The following is a 21,581-nucleotide window of genomic DNA, read 5'->3' on the forward strand; positions in this document are numbered from 1 at the left end:
ACTATGTGGGAGACTGTTAACAACTTGTTGGGATGGAGTAACGAACTCGATCACCGAGATTGTTAATAACTTGCTGGGATGGAGTAACGAACTCGATCACCCTGTGTGTTTGTGGGGGATAAGTCAGGATAAATCTGTTCAATTTCTGAAATATGCACTCTTATGGGACTTGCTTCTGCGTGAAAACTGGATAAAAGTATATGTTTAACGTTGTGAGTGTTCAGGTACTCTTTACAATGGTTGCCAGTAAAGTATGACTCGTTGTCCGTCAACAATGTTTCCCGCTTGCCCAATCTGGATAGATAATCCGTTGTAATTCTTCTGATGATGGAGCTGGCAGTCACTGACCGCACAGCATACAATGTGACATACTTGGAAAAAACGTCGTATAGCGCAACATATCCAACCGCGTCCAAGGGAACTGTCTCCAAGTCAAAAAATGGCTCTGAGCACCATGGGACTCAACTGCTGAGGTCATTAGTCCCCTAGAACTTAGAACTAGTTAAACCTAACTAACCTAAGGACATCACAAACATCCATGCCCGAGGCAGGATTCGAACCTGCGACAGTAGCGGTCTTGCGGTTCCAGACTGCAGCGCCTTTAACCTCACGGCCACTTCGGCCGGCTCTCCAAGTCAATATCGAATGTAGTTAACTTAACGCTACTGGCCCTGCTTTGGTTGGTGTTGGTGAACAATACATCTTGGTAAACCATAAAAAATTATTCAGCCTGTCATCATTGTTCTGCGTCAGTTTGGCTTTACCTTTTGCCACCTGGGATCCTTCTGCTATAGTTGCTCCATGCCTTTACACATCTTAACGTGGTATGACTGTTGTGTTTTATCTTCTATCGACAGAATCCTGTGTTCTGAATTGTTCTCCACGTATTTCAAGAATCCGTCTAAACATTGTGGAAGCCTCGATAAGCATCAGCAGTTAAGTTTTGATTGTCTTTGATATACACAATTTCAAAAGACTTTACAAGTGAAGAGGAAGGACAAAGACTGATGGTCGCAATACAGCTTGGTATGTTTTTCCCAACTGGTAATACTCGAACCTTTAGAATGCCCATATTACCTCGAGAGCTTCCAATTCGGTCCCAAATATGCTCGTTCAGCTCCAGACAGGATCCTACTAGGAAAACTAATTACTTTGTGGGTAAGTTCCACATTAGCGTCACTGGTTTGGAACAAACAAGCCACCAGCTTTGCGAGGACGCTTCTGTACTCAGACAAAAATCCTGGGTCATGTCAGGATGACGTAAGATGTATAAATTTTCTGAATATAGACACTAATCCAAAATATCCCTTCAACTGTTTCTTATTTTGAGGTGCAGAGCAGTGTCTGATGAAATCGAGTTTCTTAGAGCCTGGAAGATATTATGTGTCCAAGTAGAATGAAATTTTCACTCTGCAACTGAGTATGCGCTGATTTTGAAACTTCCTGGCAGATTAAAACTGTGTGCCGGACCGAGACTCGAACTCGGGACCTTTGCCTTTCGCGGGAAAGTGCTCTACCAACTTTATTATATATTTATTTATTTTCAATAAAGATCAGTCTGTTAAAAAGAACATGTAGATCATTTCATGGTATAGTATGTGCATTACATATTGAGTGGTGAGAGAAGCGTGAGGTTCATTATCAGTTGTCAAATGTGCACACCGACTGCACTCGGCACATCCCCACTGCGTGGTGGGTCGAGGAAGACTGCCTGGAGATAGTTGGCAAAGGTTTTCCGATAGTGTGACCATCTATGAACCTCATTGTGGGCTTGCTGCAAGAAATACCAAAAGTCAAGTCGTGACTTGGCAGCCTCCCCATAGAGGTACGCGATCGTCCAACCTTTGACCCAGATGATCGACTGTGATTTAGTCGCCAGAAAGTAGTCATTCTCCGGATGTAAGAAGGAAGCAGTTGTAATATGTTGCGGGGTCATACGGAGGTAGCAAGCTTTCATCTGTCTTCCTAGGAGCCAGACGTCCTCCACCGCGATACAAGTTAAGCGGTGATGGTCGCCATCCACTTGGCGACATTTCGGGCATTGTGGAGTGTCCACTAGTCCAATTGCATGGAGCCGTTGGTTGGTGTTGAAATTGCCACAGGCGACAGAGAACCACAATGCCCGAACGAAGGTAGTAAGGAATTTTTGGTGCACATGTCTCCAAATCTTCGGCCAATGCAACCTGGGGTGTTTGAGTTCAAAGACGTAGCAGCCAAACATAAAAATCCTTCGCGCATGGCGGTCTCGTGTGCGGAAGCTCGTCCACGATAAATGTTGATACATGCGCAAAATGTGGAGTAATGTTGCCCACCGCCACCGGAGGTGTAGGGGACGCTGGAACCAGGAGATCCAGTAGGCGGGATGTAAGGGAATCACGCCCGCTACGCCATTGCTTGTACATCGTGGCTAGAAGGAGCGCCGTCGCTCGGCAGTGAACATTCGTAAGTCCGAGTCCCCCCTTGTCCATAGGGAGCGTGAGCGTTGCGTATCGCACCTTGATGGGCGATCCAATCATCACGAAATAGCCTAGTGCTGATTGAAGTCGACGTCCGAGCGTGAGCGGTAGCGGCAGGATCTGCGAAATATGCACCATTCGAGAAACCACATAAGTGTTCAGGTACTCGACTCGCTGCAAAGGATCAAGACGCCGTAGGAGATGTTGTCGGACCATGGTACGTGTTGCCTGTAAAATACGTCGGTAGTTAACTGCCGCAGTATGTTTTACAGATGAGGTAAAGTCTATGCCGAGATAGGAATCGTTGCACATAAGGAAACGGACTGATTTCTTCCGGCGTAAGGCCCCTTACAACCGGCATTGCCACCGATTTGTTCGTTTTCACTGCACTACCCGCCGTCACACTGTGGTCCAACAACAGTTCAAAGACCGTCTTCACCTCTTCCTCAGAACGAAGAAGCAGCAGGAGGTCGTCCGCATAGGCACGGCATATGAAGGTGTAGCCCCGTAGTTCCATCCTAGAAAGAGAATTTGTTAGCCTGCCAATTAATGGTTCCAACGCTATCGCGAACAGCAGCATCGAAAGAGGGCCCTGGCGAATGGATCGTCGAATTTGAATGGGCCCTGCTATACGCCCATTAACCTGTACCAAGGATTGTGCGCCCCCATTAATCCTTCTAATGAGACCAGTAAAACGGTCTGGAAATCCCATTTGTTCCATTATAGCCTACAGATAGTTGTGGCGCACCTTATCAAAAGCACTGTCAAAATCAACCGCCACCATCGCCGCTTTAGGCCGGCACTCCTCCGCTAGCGCTATCACATCACGGCATTCGCCAGTAGCTGTTTACACATTCACCGATCCACCCGGTGTCGTCTGTTCTGGCGAGAGAACGCTACGAATTAACATACGACATCGGGACTCTAGCAACCGTGCAAAGATCTTATAGTCGGCATTAAGCAGGGTGATGGGGCGATAATGTGTGACCGTAATCCCTGGCACCGGTTTATATACTGGCACCAAGAGGCCTTCCATAGAAGCCGGTGGAGTAGGTGCATCGGAATTTAACATCTCTTTGTACATTTCCGTCCATCGCGGTGCCATTTTGTTGCGAAATTCTCGGTAAAATTCAGCAGGAAGCCCATCAATACCTGGGGACCGATTCAACGCACCTCGTGCGGTCGCATCATGTACTCCCTCACAGCTAATGGCTTCCAGTAAGGTTCCCTCGGCTTCCACCGTCAGTGTACGGAAGACGTGCGTGGCTATACGGTCGAGGTCATCGACAGGAGCTGCTTCTTCCCGATAGATGTGTTGGTAATGGTCGACAAATGCTGAGACAATGTCCGCTTGACGCGTCACTCTTCGGTTTTCACCGGTAACTAATTCCCGTACCAAAACGCGTTGTCGGTGCTTTTGTTCATTCACGACGTGGTGCATGGAAGGAATCTCGTGCACTATCGTATCGTGATATCTGGCGCGCACCATTGTTCCCTGAAGATGTTTCCGAGCTAAAGCCACCAGTTTAGCTTTTATCCTTTTGCGTTCGATCCAGATGTCCTGTCCCGGCGGACGATCATCCAGGTCGAGCAGTGCTGCAAAATGACAGTCGGGCGTAAGGCGGCGCCATTCTGCCATCTCCCTGCTATATGAGATGAACGAACGGCGAAGCGCCGGTTCGGGGAAGAAGCACCGTACAGATGTAAGCACTGTGATCTGAAAATGCCAATGGCCAGCGTTCCGCGTCCTGGACATCATTTGCATGAGCCCGTGAGATATAAATGCGATCTAACCTGCTCGCCGAATGACTTGTCACATAGGTGTATCCCGGCGCATCTCCATGTCGTAATTCCCTCGTGTCACTAAGTATAAGGTCGTTGACAACGATTCGCAACTCCTGGTTGATGTTTGCTTGCGGCCACAGGTCTTTCTGGCTGAGAACACAGTTGAAATTTCTACCAATTATTACACATTCATAACGTCCATGGAATAGTGGGGCAATGTCTTCTGCATAAAATCGCGCCCTTTCCCGCCGTCGATTACTTCCCGACGGTGCATAAAGATTGATGATGCGTGTCCCAAACGTCGTGAAAGTCGTTACCCTGGCCGACGGATGATAACACACGTTTTCCACTGGGAATACATCTCGCACGTAAACTGCCACTCCACTCCCATTGTGATTTCCATGTGACGAATAGGATTGGTAGCCTGCGGTGTATGGGAGTACAGCTATGTGGACTTCCTGCAGCAAAGCAAAATCCACATCAGATGCCCAAATCGTTTCCATCAGTAGGTGTATTTTGTCCGGTGAACACACGTCATTTATATTTAATGTTGCAATACGGTTCGCATGGCGTTGAATCCCACTCTGTCGAGGTGCAACAACATCTCCCTGCATCGGCGCTGGGGGCTGAGTTAGAAGTTCGCCCGCCCCTCTCCCTTTACCTTCAGCAATTATTAGGCCGTCTTCGTGAGTGCCGGCTGCCTCTGTAAGACGTCCGGCGCCTCCTCAATATCGTCGTACCACGTCATTTCAGCCAGTGATATATTCGTGTCCATAGCCGCAGCATCTGCGTCTGGAGAGCCAACTTGCTGTGATTCCGCTTCAGCATCACCACGTCCCTGTATCGTTAATGTGACAGACCGCTGCCGGCCTGATCGAACAGCTTCCATTGGCTCATCCTGTTGCGTAGAGGCTGTTGTGCCGTCTTGGTCCACAGACACATCGTCGTCGGGGCAAGGGGAGTCATCCCGAGGAGATGTCGTGCGACGCCGCCGTTTCCTCCTTTTCATGGAACGTTGTTTGCGTGACCTTCCTTTCGTGTCCTCAGATTGTAGGGAATCACGTCTGCCCGACAGAAAAGCATCCTTAGTAACTGAAAGTGTTTCGAGTCCCATCGTTGTACTTGGCGGTAGTTCGGTCGAAACTGATGTTGTCGTCACAGAGTGCGTTCCAGACGGAACAGCATCCTTAGTAGCTGGAACTGCTTCGTGTACTATCGTTGTGCTTGGTGGGAGTTCCGTCTCAACTGATGTTGTCGCCGTAGACTGTATGCTCGATGGATCACCATCCTCTGTCATCCCGACGTCTGCGACAAGGTTTCGGAGAGTGCCATCATGATCTTCCACCGGGGCTGTGTCCTTTCGGTTATCAGCGGACGCAGTGAGGGCTTTGGCATAGGTGATCGGTAGTACTGTCATCGCCGGCGATGGCTCCCGCACATCTGAAGGCAGTAGCGTAATCCGCCGTTGTATTCAGTTCGACCTGAGGTGTCCGTCCTGGCCACAGCCAGAACATGTACGTGGTTGACCATCGTAAATCACCACAGTCCGACAACCACCAATTGTCAGATAGGACGGTACATGCTTCTGAAGATCAATAGTGATCTGTCGCACTCCGTTAAGAACGGGGTACGTGGCGAATTGTGTCCAGCGTTCTGCCGTGTGACCATGTACCGTGCCGTATGGCTTAAAAGCCTCGATAACTTCATCAGCCGGGAGCTCAACTGGCAGCTCAAAAACACGTAATGTCCTTACACCCAGACCAGCATGTTCCACAGTAACCGTGCCGACATTCCCGTCACCATCGCAAGGTCGGAGACATGCTTTTGTCACCTGTAGAATTCTCTCACACGCCGCGTCATTTACCATCTTAACATACACCGTGGGACTAATGATGGACAGGTGAATTCCGACAATATCGTTTGGCGGTATCTTGACTTCCTCTCGAATGAATCGTTCCACTGCTTAAGCCTTTGGTCGTTGGTAATCTTTGCAGAAATTGAATCGTAATGTGGTTTTCCTGTACTTGTTCGCCATGATCGTTGTTTCTAGCCCGCGCGCAGAGTAATTCCACAAGTAAACAAACACTCGCACACGCCGCACAGGCGGAAGTATAGGACCTCCGCTTCGCACTGCCGCTAGCGCCGAACTGCCCAACTGAGCTACCCAAGCTTCTTCGACTACAGCTACATAATCCTTATGTTCCTCGACTACATCCGGCGCCAGGATACTGCCTTGGTTTAGGGTACCATCTTGGCTCTATCCTTTATTTCCTTAATGTCTTCATCTGTCCCTTCTTGCACCTATCTCATGTAGCGTAAGTTTCAATACTCATTTCATCGCTACATAGTTGCTGTAGCTGTCACTGCTAAATGTAGATGTTTGCATGCCGTGGAGGAATGTTGGACATGGATGGAAACTGTCAGGATGTGCCGTATTAAAACTTGGCTGTGATCTTCAGGTGTTTTATTATTCCCAGCAACAGTGCCGCATTCCCCTCTCTCTGTGTCCCAGGGTCCCAGAACGCCGAGGACGCCACTTTGCTTTCTGCAAAACACCTTGGTGTGGAAGGTCTACCTCAGCGACACGTGCAACGTACTGCGGCGTGCCGGCTGTGCACAGCCACGGTGTTTTGACGACATCAGGATGCGTCAGCAGCCGACTCAGCAGCCTTCGTCCCAGTTGCCTCAGCGCCACTCACTAGGAGCTGCAGGGCAGCCCGCTGCATGCTTCTTCGCCATCGTGGTTAGGATCGCAGGCGACACAAACGCCTGCGATTATACAGTCAAATCTGCGGCACTCGCCTCGGGATGCCTCCGGTATGTATTGGGAGTCAAAGACTGCCTGCAGCTGGCTACGGATCCTGTGTTGGCCTCAGAGGGTCGAACCAGTGACCCGCCATGGATTGGAACGCTGGCGTCCCATCTGCTGCCGGTGGTGTGACACGCCCTTCCGTCCAGGAGAGCTTCCACATTTGAATGCCTCTCGTTAGAAAACTGGCACGTATTTATACGCGGCTGTGCGCCTCTGTTTTGCTAATGCACCATTCCGAATGACATACTCCTAACACCTAGGTTGCGCCAGTGTGCCCCTTCTTCCTGTAACTTGCACCATGTGATCTGCTGTGTTAACTCTTTTCAGCGGTTCGACGACCCAGTGACCTCCATTCTACTTCGCTACCACTGGTCAGCGTAACTTACTGTCAACAGCCCCATGCCTGGCTGTAGCTTGTGCACTCAGAAATATTGCACTGAATCTAACTTTCCTATCTTAAGCAGTGGTGCTGCTACATCGTTCCCCCCTTCGGAAAGTCCCGGTGCCCGGGTCGACCTCTAACTACTCTTAACTTGTTTGGGTCGGCACATACTAATGACATATTTAACACTACTATTAGAAAACTTAGATGGGGTCTAGTCCTCTTAAAACACATGGCAAGAGACAAAACGTAAAAACGTAAAAATTCCTTACTGGATGACCACTCCACTTAATGCTCGATTAACCCCTTACCTACCCATCTAATGCCCTCAGTATCCAATCCACTGGGATTTGGACCACCATCTGTTCCCTCTTGGAATTGGCTCCCCGCATGATCAGAATGAAAACAACACACAACAAAGTTAAGGCCATGATGGCACTTGGCACAGAGGTGCTCAAAACAATCGTTACTTGTCGTTGCCTTTCCGTATATTGAGCTACATGCTGCAGACGCCGTTCGGCTGATATGCGGCCCTCTTGCTCTGAAATGAACTGGTTTACGGATCCCAACAGACCTGACTCCAGAGTTTCATTTAACAAGGTCAGATTCTGCCTTGGAAAAAACTCGAAAGTTACTTCTGGCCAATACAGCTGTGTGTGTGTAACATTCAACTGTGTGAGTCCTGAAACTGATGCTGGCAGATGGAAGGTTGGTCCTATTGTGTTGCACGCAGTTCCATTGATTAAAATTCCGCTCCCCTCGAGCTCTATACGTTTCGCTTCTGCAAATACTCCCTGCTCAAAACAACTTGCTACTATTATCAAACTTTCGTAGGTGGAGAAGATCCAATGTATCACGACCCATTGCAAGCTCAATTTTAGCTCCAAGATGTCCCTTGAACAGTCTATTTCTTTCCTCCTAGCTAAAAATAACTTCTCCGTGAACGTCCGCGTTGGTGTTTATCTCCCTGGCTGAACATACCGTTAACTTCCCTCTATAGCAGCTCTGTAATTCCTCCCTTATCTCGGCATACCGGCTGTTAACTGTCGAGATCAGCAACACCTCCTCAGTTTTCACTTCTACCAACTTGCTCAAAGCCCCCCTTTCAGTGACCTGAGGACAGGGATCACCATCACCCTTCCTCCCTCTTTAGAAAGACTGCTGTCCCCAGCGGGATCACAATACTCGAAAACACATACAGCATATGAAAATACAATGCCTAATTAATCTACCTAAACTCAATGATACGTAATAAGAAAACAAAAAACTACAAATACTCTACTACGAGGCCTGTTCAGAAAGTAAGCTCCGATTGATTGCCAAATTGAAACCACAGTGAACATCAGAAATGTTTTACTTGTAACAATTAGCTACACCTTTCAGCTACTTCTCTACGTAGTCGCCGTTCTGACTTAGACTTTTGTCATAGCGTTGTACCAACTTTTCAATAGCCTCATCATAGAAGGCAGCCGCCAGTGCTTTCCGCCAATTCTCCACGCTGGCCTACACCTCGTTGTCTGTGTCAAAATGTTGTCTTCAAAGACAGCGGTTCATGTGGCCAGAGATGAAACTCAGGGGGAGACAATTGCGGACTGTATTGTGGGTAATCTAACATTTCCATTTGAAAACGATGCAGGAGCATCTTCATTGCCCCTGCAGAATGCGGCTGAGAATTGTCGTGAAGACGAAACAGCACGACAGTTATGTAATGTTAGCTGTATAGCTTCAGGCGAAATTTCTCACCAGGCCCTCGTACTTGGCGGCAGACACTATTTTCTAGACATCTTTATGCACTCACTGCGAGCTCAGAAATGAGAAGAGTGACTTGATGCTAACTGGGGTTATACTAGAGACACTACCCAACACATCTGTGCAAAGCTTTATCGGATTTTCATAGTCGTTTCCATTTCGCGACCGATCGGAGCTTACTTTCTGAACGCCCCTCGTACTTTCTGGATTGCAAAGCATATGGTACATCATGCTTTAATCTATCTTCCTGGTTTTCCCTGCACTTAACACCTCTCTCCGCTCTCTCTCTCTCTTTTTTCCTCTACCCATCCTGTGACATGCCTCGAATCACACCCGGAGAACCCTTAAATGGACGCAACCACCCAATGTTTACTATCATTGTTGGCAGCTTAAGCTTAACATTAATGGGGGATGTGGTTTCAACTACTTGGTATGATCCTTGATACCTCGTGATGAAGTTCTTCCTTTTCCCTTTTGGCTTATAGTGGCTGGATGGAATTGCCCATTGCCCTACTCTATCCTGCGGTAAACTTCCTTTCTGCTTCACTGCATCTTCCTGCCTTTCCAAAGCCTTCGTATTCGCCTTTCGTACCAAACATCTAGAATTGTCCTCACGAATTGACGTACAGATTCACGGGCTCTTCCTTTCTGTAGTTTCACTAAATCAAACAGTGATGGAATTTTTCGCCCATAGACTACCTCAGACGGAGACAAACCGGTACTGGTATGGACTTTTGCATCGTATGCACATACAATATGCTTCAAATACTCGTCCCATTGACGGTGATGAGAATCCACATAAAAACTCAGCATCTTCCCGATTGTTCTGTGTACCCATTCTGTCCTTCCGTTCGGCTGTGGATGCAATGCGGTCATCCTCAACTTCTTTATGTTCAACAATTTGCACCGTTCCTTCGTTACATCCGACACGAAGTTGGTTCCTCGATCAGTAATTATTGTCTCCAGTACATCAAAATCCAGTTGCGCGACCATTGCTGCCTGTTGATTTGGCATAACTACCATCTCCATATGCCTCGAAAAATGGTCTATTATTGTCAGAACGAATCTGTTCCCTGATATTGTTCGACTGAAAGGTCCTAAGACATCAATTCCCAACATAGAAAATGGACAAGTCGCTTCTGGCAGTCGTTATAGTTGAATCCGTTCCTGACTCAAATCTGCTGTCTGCACACATGGTATACAATTCTTGACATACTGATCCACATCTACTTTCCTATCCCTCCACCAATACCTCTCCGCCACTCTCCTATTCGTCGCTCTACTCCCACCATGACCAGATAACACGTGATCATGTGCTTCTTTTAAAACCTCATCTCTCAGCTTCGCTGGCACAACTACCCTTGGCCCTAACTTGGTTTCCCTGAACAGAAGACCGCCATACATATTAAATTGTGGCTGTGTCCAATAAACTTACAATCGTTGTCAGCGTTCTGTAAGTTTTGCCACACTGCTAGGTCATAACCTATGACTTCTACCTTAGCCACCTTTCTACTTAGTGCATCCGCTTTACCGTGCTTCTTCCCAGGCTTGTGCACCACCTCGTAGTTGAATTCACTAAGCCTCACAGCCCACCTAGCGAGTCTAGTGGGCGGATCCTTCAACCCCAACAACCAATATGTGGATCCATAGGCTACACCTAGCATCTCCCTCTCTGTTGTTGAATAATTCCTCTGTGCTGCATTCAACTGCCTAGACGCATAGGCTACAGGACGTTCTTTCCCATCAATTTCCTGAGTAAGAACACACCCTAATGCTTGATTTGATGCATCGCATGCTAGAATAAATTCCTTTTCAAAATCTGGAAACACAAGAACCGCACTTGATGTTAACACTTCTTTCAGTTTGTCAAACGCTTTCTGACTGTCTTCTGTCCACTCAAATTTCACATCCTTCCGTAACAATCGCATCAATGGCTGTGCTAAATCTGCAAAACCCTTCACCAACTTTCGATAGAAATTGCAAATTCCGACGAATGATTGCACTTTCTTAACTGTTTTCGGCCTTACAACATGTACCAACCTGGATCTGTTCGCACTCCGTCCTTACTGATAATAATTGAAATCACTATAATGTCATCCAAATAGACAAGACACTGGCATGGTTTCAAACCCCTTAACACACTGTCTAGCACCCTCTGAAACGTTGCCGGAGCGTTTATCAAACCGAATGGCATTCTGATGTATTAGTAATGGCCTCCAGGGGTAGAGAAAGCAGTTTTTGGACGATCCTCTGGAGTCACCTCTAACTGAAGACAATCACTTGTCAAATCCATCGTACAAAAGTACTGGCACTGTCCTAAGTGATCTAAAGTCTCCGATATGTTTGGAACGGGGTATGCGTTCATTACTGTCTTATTATTGCGGTATCGGTAGTCACAACAGAACCTGTATTTCTTAGTTCCAACCACAGATTTTTTCGGCACAACGACAATGCCCGCTCCCCAGCAACTATTTCTAGGCCCTATAATACACTCTGCAAGCTGCTGATCCATGAAATCCTCCACAATCGTTTGCAAATACCTTGGTATGCTGTATGGTTTACGGTCAACATGTGGTTCGCTCCCTGTTGGTATCCTATGTTGAACTAATGGAGTTGCCGTTAACGGATCTCACGGAAAAAACATATCCTTAAATTCCCACAACAGTTATTCCATATGCTTCCTTTCTCCTCCTTTCAAATGCTTAACTTTGTTACACAATGCAGTTCTATTGGCAGTTAGTGGTTGATCGCTACGCCTACCTATCGAACACCAGTCTTCATCATCTGATACATCCAAATTCGCTACTAAAACTCCTTTTCCCAAATTCGTGTCTACAGCGCTAAAATTATCCACGGTCACGGGGACTACTCGCTCGCCGTTTCCATCCTGTACGCGTTCAGTACTACGTTTCACAAAACAATCTAATGGATCCAAAACTTCATTATCCTCCAGTGGTTCAATAACACATACCAAACCCACAGGTAGACTTGACTCAAAGCGACTTCCCGCTGCCACTAGACACACACTCATGCGAATTAGGCCTTAATGCAAATGTACGCGGCTCAATTGGTTTGTTCAGAACATTGAACGCCCCTCGCGACAGCTCTGCATCGACAACAGTTTCCCCTAGCAGAAATAACATTCCACCAAGTTCCACAGTTCGTTGTCCAAGGTCAATTTTGGCATGATGTTGACGCAAGAAATCTACTACTAGGATCATGTCATAGCCCTCGCTTACCCACAGTACTTCCTCCAAACATGCATCAAATCGGACTTTCCCTATGCGAAAGTCTACTGTCAGTGACCCCCAAAGGTGTGACCCCCTTATCTCCCTCTCCACGCAACCTATAACGTCGTGGGTCTAACTTTCTTCGCCCCTTAAATTCTTCGTAGCCACTGAAGTTGCTCCCCTGTGTCCAACAAAATTCTAAACTCTTTAGTTCGTATGGATCCTACCACTGAACATTCCACCTCTGCATACATATTTGTAGCATTGAAATTAAACAGGATCTTCCTTAGGTGGGTCTTGGGTACTCTCTGCCGTTTAACGATTGTCCACTTCTACTTTTTCCGCTTCTCCATCCTCCACGCTGCTGATTTTCACCACTTCCTCTATTCCTTGGTGACTGGGTACATTGCGTCTGCATATTTCCCGTACGACCACACTCATAACATTTTACACACGCTGTAAACACTGTTTGTCTATCATGTACCCCTGTTGCCACGTCTACTTTCCCACATTGGATTGCCAGTCAAATGGCTGAATACAAATCTTTCGGAGTCACTCCACACACTTTCCTCTACATGTGCGCCAGTAGCTCGCTCAAAAATACATCAAGTGCCCTTCGCTCGGCCTCCTGCAATAGAACACCATTCGCTTCATCACTCTGACCCAACTCTTAAGTATACTCGTTAATTTCTCTTATCCTGTCCGCAAATTTATCTACCGTCTCCCCCTGTCTCTTCTTCGTTGTACTCAACCTCTCCCTAAAGTACCGAGCGATTTTCTGTTTCTTGTACCTCTGTAAAAGCCCCTTCTTCAACTGCTTAGACTGTCCTGCCTTTCTTAGGGCCTGAGAACACCTTACATATGTCTTCGCTTCACACGTTAATCTAATCTTGGCTACATGTAACAAGTGTTCATCAGACCAACCATTCATCACAGCTGAAGCTTCCAAGTCCTCCATAAACGAACGCACATCCTCAGATGCCTTGCCGGAAAACGGAATAATCAAACTCGCGGCAGCACCCTAGGCAACAACGACTGATCAGATGCGGTTTCCCACTCACTCCTAGATGTTAATTCACTTCTCAACTGCATATTGTCCATTGTTAATTGTGCTACCTTTTGCAACAAAATCCGTACCGCTTCTCGTTCCGACACACCTTGCGTCCTTGAATCTGCCATTGTGTTGCTTTAGTTCCTAATTAGTCCCATTTCAACCAATAAAAGCCCACAAAAACAGAACATTTAACTACAAAAATAAACTGACTTCCTACAGCTCAGTATCTCATCTTACGTTTTAGGAGGAGATAAGTTAAACATCATACTCAACCTAATACAAAAGTAATTAAATGCCACGAAAAAAACTTACTCTGACAACGCAAAGAAAGAAAATGTCAAACACTGAAAAAGAACAATTGGTCAACACTCACCACATTTTGTGACTGTAATGCAGGTGGTGAGCTCGAACGTCGTACTGTACAGACGACGCCCGCTATTCTGACGTCAAATGTAGCCGTCACTGCCAAATGTAGATGTTGGCATGCGGTGGTGGAATGTTGGACGTGGATGGAAACTGTCAGGATGTGCCGTATTAAAACTCGGCCGTGATCTTCAAGTATTTTATTATTCCCAGCTACAGTGCCACATCCCTCTCTGTCTGTGTCACAGGGGCCCGCGATGCCAAGGAGCCACTTCGCTGTCTGTAAAAAGGCTTGGCGCGGAAGGGCTACCTCAGCGACCCGTGCAATGTACTGCGGCGTGCCGGCCGGACACAGCCACAGTGTTTTGACGACGTCAGGATGCGCCAGCAGCTCAGAACACCGAATATTTATTTATATGTTTTGGCTCTGAGCACTATGGGACTTAACATCTATGGTCATCAGTGCCCTAGAACTTGGAACTACTTAAAACTAACTAACCTAATGACATCACACGACACCCAGTCATCACGAGGCAGAGAAAATCCCTGACCCCGCCGGGAATCGAACCCGGGAACCCGGGCGTGGGAAGCGAGAACGCTACCGCACGACCACGAGCTGCGGACTATTTATATGTGCAGGCCATTTAAAGAACGTACACACACCCATTCACCCACTGACTTTTCTATCCAGGCTGGCCGTCCGCAGCAGGGAGCAGGTAAATTGTCGTTCATCTTGGAGTCGACCACCAATGTAATTACAAAAAACTTACTCGAAAATTCGTTTCCCTCTGATTAATTTACAATCTGATCAAAAGTATACAGACAAAAACGAGTAACATAAATATGAATGTGTATGCCGCTCAAATCGGACGGCGTATAAAAAAGAAAAATTGGGACAGACAAGATTGAGGCGTGCGCGGGATTTACGTTGTGATTAAGTGCTCGTTTTCTTAAGTATTGCAGCGCAATGCTCTCTAGAAGTCAACAGTAACTTTTCGACATTGCTTAACGTGTTGATTCTTTTAAAAACAGAGAAACAAAGACGAAATAATGTGAATGTAGCAGCATTTACATCACGTGGATGTGCGAGTCGAAGATGGTGTTTTATTCTTACGTTTCAAAGATACAGCAAATCCACACAATAGAGAGACTGCCTTACATCGCACTTGTTCATATCTCCTCCCGACAATTTCTGTGCAGTTCTAGATCATTACATGATAGGATTGATGGATGACACTGAAAAAAAGACAGAGAAGCATGAATCATTTTAGCATTCTTGCAAAATGGTTGAGAAAGTGTCAGGGATAACAACCTTTCCGCACGTAGGGCTGCACATCTTTCAGCGATTTTCTTGACTGCACTGATTCGCCTTACCGAATATAGAAAGTACTATACTTTGGTCAGATATGCATATCTCGAAGACTGTAGTTTTAACAATGCATTCGTTAATGTTGAGAATACAGGGAAAGCTGGATTAATAGTTCCTCCAGAGCAATGACCAAATAAGCTCTGATCCTACATTAATATCATAATGAAATACTGATGGACCTTTCCGACTATTTATGTGCTGAATGACACATTTATTTACATTCAGAACCAACTGCCAGTCCCTGCTTTATTTCACGGCAGTTAATGTTTCTGGTGATGGTATGACTGTTCGGTAGAGGAGTTCCGGACCTATTTAGTTGCAGTAGTTACATTTATTTAAATTCAAGTCAACTACTCCAGCAGTAACCGACCCACCACATGCCTTCTTGCAATTGACTGTTATTTTCATATAGACCACTGCATTATCCTACATCTACGTTTAAAAAAATACCATGGAAGCCGCTGTACAGTGCATGGCGTAGGGTACAATCAGGCAGTATTATTACTTTTTACTGCTTTTACTTCCTAGTACTCCCTACCATACTTATCGAGAAAAAAAGGATTATATGTGTCTGTATGCACCCTAATCTCATTGTTTGTTTTTTATTATGATCGTTATGCAAGATACACTATGGTAGTGAACAGCGGAATAAAGTGATATGTGATTAATCATATGTCATGCCTCAGACTGTTTTTTGTACGATACATGCAATAGAATAGAAATACAACTTTATTCAACCCCTGAAGCAGAACATCGCATGGTGTGTGAGACCACGCGTTAGGTAAGCCTAAATATCGAACGTAGGATGTGAGGCTGACATCCTCTTTTGGCTGGTCATTAGTTACGTATTATACACCGTCTTGACAAACTGAGAGAAGTTGGATTGTTTTACACCAGTAGCCGAGATCAAACCACGTGGCCCCACAGTTGTGGACGGTTGAAGGGTTGGGAAGAAATGAACAATCCATAGATTGAACGTGCTGAGCAGTTTCTCAAGTTTTTCTCAGTAATTCTTGCCGGGTGCAAAGATTCTGTGGATAATATTTGTCAGAACAGAGATGCAATATATCCCGCACAGTATGCGACTCATATTAAATCTCCATAAAACCTTTTGAAAGTTGACAAAATTGTTATCCTGAAAGCAGCATTAGAATGACATGTCACTGCGAGAGTATTCTAGAATGCTTAGAATGCTCGCCTGTATAAACTCTGCTTTTGGGAAGAAATGGTAGTGCTAATCCTTTTATACCGATACATTGCTGCATGCGTTAAATGCGGCCCTCACCTTTGGTTGTGTGCTGAGTTTCAGCTACAATAAGAGCGTTTTTGACTAAAGCAGTTATTTTGTAGGAAATATTTTTTGCACGTTGTGGAAAACAAGGCAATATCGTTAAAACACAGTAATTTTTTCTTGAATTAACCACAGTTAGGTCTGCTGTTAATCTGACGGCTGTGATTGCACTGGCCAGCATTAAAGAAGAATCAATTTTTTTGTTTAAACAAGTAGATTTGCCAATACGCCTGGGTAAGTTTAATGAAGCTATGGCCTTGAATGCAAAATCCATGCGTCGATATTAGACCTGTATGTGTACCAGATAAATACCATCAACAGGCCACCTATAAGTTCTCAACTACAATTTTCTTCCGTTTTTGCAAAGAATTGTTACGTTTCAGAAAATAATTACCACTGCACTCATTTGCACTGTATATTCAAAACAAAACTGCACTATATTAGCAGCGTGTGTATGGGTTTCTTTTATCCTATAAATGTTCTTCTGTTCAATATGCTTTATCAGCATTTATCTGTAGGAGGAAATTTGAAAACACCATTATCGTATACCTGAACTGAGGATAATAAATAATAAAAATAGTGTAGTTTTTTCTCGATCAATATGTCAGAGTGGGATAGGAAAGGTAAGCGATAATACTGCTGTGTTGTACTCTCCGCCATGCACTTTACAGTGGTTTGTAGGATATTTGGTTTCATGTAATGTGAGGATGATGTGTTTGTCAATAAGAAAATAGTTGCGAAGTACAGGAAGGCATGTTACGTGTCGGTGATTGCTCATGTAACCTGAAGTAAATGAATGTAACTACACTCCGGACACCCACAAAAACAACCTACTGCCAGGTACACCATATCAGCGACCTCAGTAGTCACTAGACATGGGGAGAGAGCAGAATGGGGCGCTCCGCGGACCTCATGGACTTCGGACGTGGTCAGGTGAGTGGGTGTCACTTGTGTCATACGTCTGTACGCGAGATTTCCACACTCGTAAATATTCCTAAGTCTACTGTTTCCGATGTGATAGTGAAGTGGAAACGTGAAGGGACACGTAAAGCACAAAAGCGTACAGGCCGACCTCGTCTGTTGACTGACAGAGACCGCCGACAGTTGAAGAGAGTCGTAATGTCTAATAGGCAGACATCTATCCAGACCATCACAGAGGAATTCCAAACTGCATCAGGATCTACTGCATGTACTATGTCAGTTAAGCGTGAAGTGAGAAAACTTGGATTTCATGGTCGAGTGGCTGCTCATAAGCCACACATCACGTCGGTAAATTCCAAACGACACCTCGCTTGATGTAAGGAGCGTAAACATTTGACGATTGAACGGTGGAAAAACATTATGTGGAGTGACGAATCACAGTACTCATTGTGGCGATCCGATGGCAGGGTGTGGGTACGGCGAATGCCTGGTGAACGTCATCTGCCAGCGTGTGTAGTGCCAACAGTAAAATTCGGAGGCGGTGGTGTTACGGTGTATTCGTGTTTTTCAAGGAGGGGGCTTGCGCCTTCTCGCTTCCCACTGTTGAAGAGCAATTCAGGGATGGGGACTGCACCTTCCAATACGATCGAGCACCAGTTCATAATGTACGGCCTGTGTCGGACTGGTTACACGATAATAACATCCCTGTAATGGACTGGCCTGCACAGAGTCCTGACCTGAATCCTATAGAACACCTCTGGGTTGTTTCGGACCGCGAACGTTGTGCCAGGCCTCACCGACAGACATCGATACCTCTCCTCAGTGACGCACTCCGTGAAGAATGGGCTGCCATTCCCCAAGAAACCTTCCAGCACCTGATTGAACGTATATCTGCGAGAGTGGAAGCTGTCATCAAGGCTAAGGGTGGGCCAACACCATCTTGAATTCCAGCATCACCGATGGAGGCCGCCACGAACTTGTACATTTTCAGCCAGGTGTCCGGATGCTTTTGATCACATAGTGTACTTCACATAAATCGATCTAGAGTTCTACTACGCCACTACCAGAAACATTAACTGCCATAAAACATTGCAGGGACTCACAGTTAACTCTGAATCTAAATAAATGTAACTTCCTGCATGTAAATAGACGGACAGATCCATTACTGTTCGATTACAAACCTGATGTAGGAGCAAAGTTTACTTGGTCATTGCCCAGTGGGAACTATTAATCTAGATTTTCTCATTATTAACAAATGCTTGGTTAAAACTACAGTCTTTGAGATACACATTTCAAATCACATGTTATAACCCACATGACCTAATCTAATGTGAGTCAGAATTCTTTTGATCAGATAGTGCTATTGAAGTATGTCAAATTTGCTCTCGTGTAGGAATTCCATCTACAAGGAAGTTGATGAATCCATTCGCAATCTGACTTGGAGATCGTATTTTTTATTCGGTAAAGCAAACCAATGTAACTACGCAAATGATTCAGTTAACGGAGTCCAGGTCTTTAAAGTCAGCACCGCCAGTAGACTGTTTTTTATTTGCAGTGTTACATTTACACTATCATGATTTCGGCTTCAAAGTGCCATTATCAAGTGTTTTAAGTGTTATACAGTGCCTAAGATGGCATACTGTCGTATTTTAAATACGAAATTTGAAGCCGAAAACATGTTAGTGTAAATGTAACAATGTAACACTGCAAATAAACAGTCTAATGGCGGTACTGACTTTAAAGAAATGTTAACCAATGTCGAAATGTTACTGGTTATTCCAAGAGGGTATTCGCTACAGCACCTTGTAAAAAACAATGCACTTAGATCGCATCGCAAATCCAATGTACTCTTCTCAAACTTCTATGTCGCGGTTTGTCTTTATAAATATAGCATGAGATTCGAGGAGTATGCGCATCTCATATTAATGTCCACTGATAGTGGTTCAAATGGCTCTGAGCACTATGGGACTCAACTGCTGAGGTCATTAGTCCCCTAGAACTTAGAACTAGTTAAACCTAACTAACCTAAGGACATCACAAACATCCATGCCCGAGGCAGGATTCGAACCTGCGACCGTAGCGGTCTTGCGGTTCCAGACTGCAGCGCCTTTAACCGCACGGCCACTTCGGCCGGCCCACTGCTAGTGTCTCGATACTTTGAGCAGATTGCAGATCACTGAAATGCAAGCTAATTTTCTGGTGTGTTTTTTCGCAATGACACTAGTAGTCGGCACGATGATGAATGACTATTTATCTCCTCCCTGCTGCAGCTCGCCAGCGCTCGTAGAGAAGCCTGTGGCTGGGTTGGTAGGTGGAAGGAGGGAGAGTGAGTTGGGGAGGCGTTTACAGAACGCAGATCATTTTCCAGCTGCAGCACACACGTCTGTCCAGCGTATGGGAGGTTTCTACATCTTTTACTTTAGCCTTGTCTGGTTGCTGGTGAATGAATGCGTCATTTCTGTAGATGTGAAGCGCCAGGCATCGTGACCACAAGACCTGCTGCACTAAATCCTACGGAGAAAGAGCAGCCCCAGTCAAGGGCAGTACTGGGATGAGTAACATTTCTATGTGGTTTTTACGTAAAGGTGTAATTGCCTCTCACATCCTATCCCAGTGATAGCGACACAAGTGTGGGAAATTAGTGTAATTTAGCGATGTATATACCTTTCTGTTGTAATCTTCCCCAGTTATTTAGAAGTCCAGTGTAATATAATAATGTTAGGCTTCCCCTGGGCGATCTGTTAGTGACGTCATTATTTTATAACACACTAATAACGCAGGGTTAAACTCGTTACAGTGAAGCATCGAATTGGTGCACGGCAAGAGCGTTTTTGTTGTTAAACAGCGTATTGCAGAAATTGTTTAATGCTGGATATTCATGCGTTTTGTTTAAATAGTGCACTGAGGTAATTGACTGACGTCAAAAGTATCATATGTCTTTGTAATACTGGGATAAAACTGAAGAAATTTTAATGAAGTACCCTGACATTGTATATAGCAATGAAGGTAGGTGGTATGCTTGGAACACGTACGTAGCATGAGCATATTTGTTGTTAAATAATAAATTGCAGACATTCGTCTCAGTATTTGTTAAAATATGTACTGTGCAAACGTTGCCTTCTTGAAGAGTGGGAGAAAATCTGGAGAGCTGTAGCAAAGAGCCCCAAAGACGTAAGTAGTGTCATATGTTGATACGTGTGCCAAAAATAGTATTGGGTGTGGTACTCCGCTGCAAACTGCTGCTGCTAATGGTCAACTGAGTGCCATCTCTTGATGCTGGGCACCGGAAGAGTGGTGGTGGTGGTAGGCAGACTGCTGGTGAAGAACCAATGGGAACGCACTACACAACGGTTGGGGGGGGGGGGAGGAGTAGAGACCGACCGGCATTTTTGGAAAATAAATAATGGCAATTAAAGACATTTACGGGCTGTAGCTATAGCAGCTAGCCCTAAATCTGGAAAAATGTAAGTGAATGCGTATGAACAGTAAGAACAAACCTGTAATGTTCGGATGCAGTATCACTAGTGTCCAGCTTGAAACTGTCAAGTCGTTTAAACATCTGGGGGCAACGTTGCAAAGCTATATGAGGTGGAAGGAGCGTGTGAAAACTGTGGTAGGGAAGGAAAATGGTCGGTTTCGGTTTATTACGAGAGTTTTAGGAAAGAGTAGTTCACCTGCAAAGGAGGCCGTATACAGTACGCTGGTGCAACCTGTTCTTGAGAACTGCTGGAGTGTTTGGTATCCGTACCAGGTCAGATTGCAGAAAGTCGTCGAAGCAATTCAGAGGAAGGCTGCTAGATTTGTTACCAGCAAGTTCGAACGAAATCAAAGTGTTACGGAGATGGTTCGGGAACTCAAATGGAAATCCCTGGAGGGAAGGCGGCGTTCTTTTCGGGAAACCCTATTGAGAAAATTTAGAGAACCGCCGTTTGAAGATGACTGCCGAACGATTCTGCTGCTGCCAACATACGTCGCGTGTAAGTACCACGAAGATAATTAAAGAGAAATCAGGGCTCATACGAAGGCGTACAGACAGTCGTTATCCCATCGCTCTGTTTGCGAGTGGAGCAGGAAGGAAATAACAAGTAGTGGTTACAGGGTACCCTCCGCCACGCACCGTTCGGAGGCTTGTGGAGTATCTATGTAGATGTGGATGTAAAGAATAATTA

Source organism: Schistocerca americana, chromosome 7 (assembly GCF_021461395.2).
Source record: "Schistocerca americana isolate TAMUIC-IGC-003095 chromosome 7, iqSchAmer2.1, whole genome shotgun sequence".
In the NCBI taxonomy this organism is placed as follows: domain Eukaryota; kingdom Metazoa; phylum Arthropoda; class Insecta; order Orthoptera; family Acrididae; genus Schistocerca; species Schistocerca americana.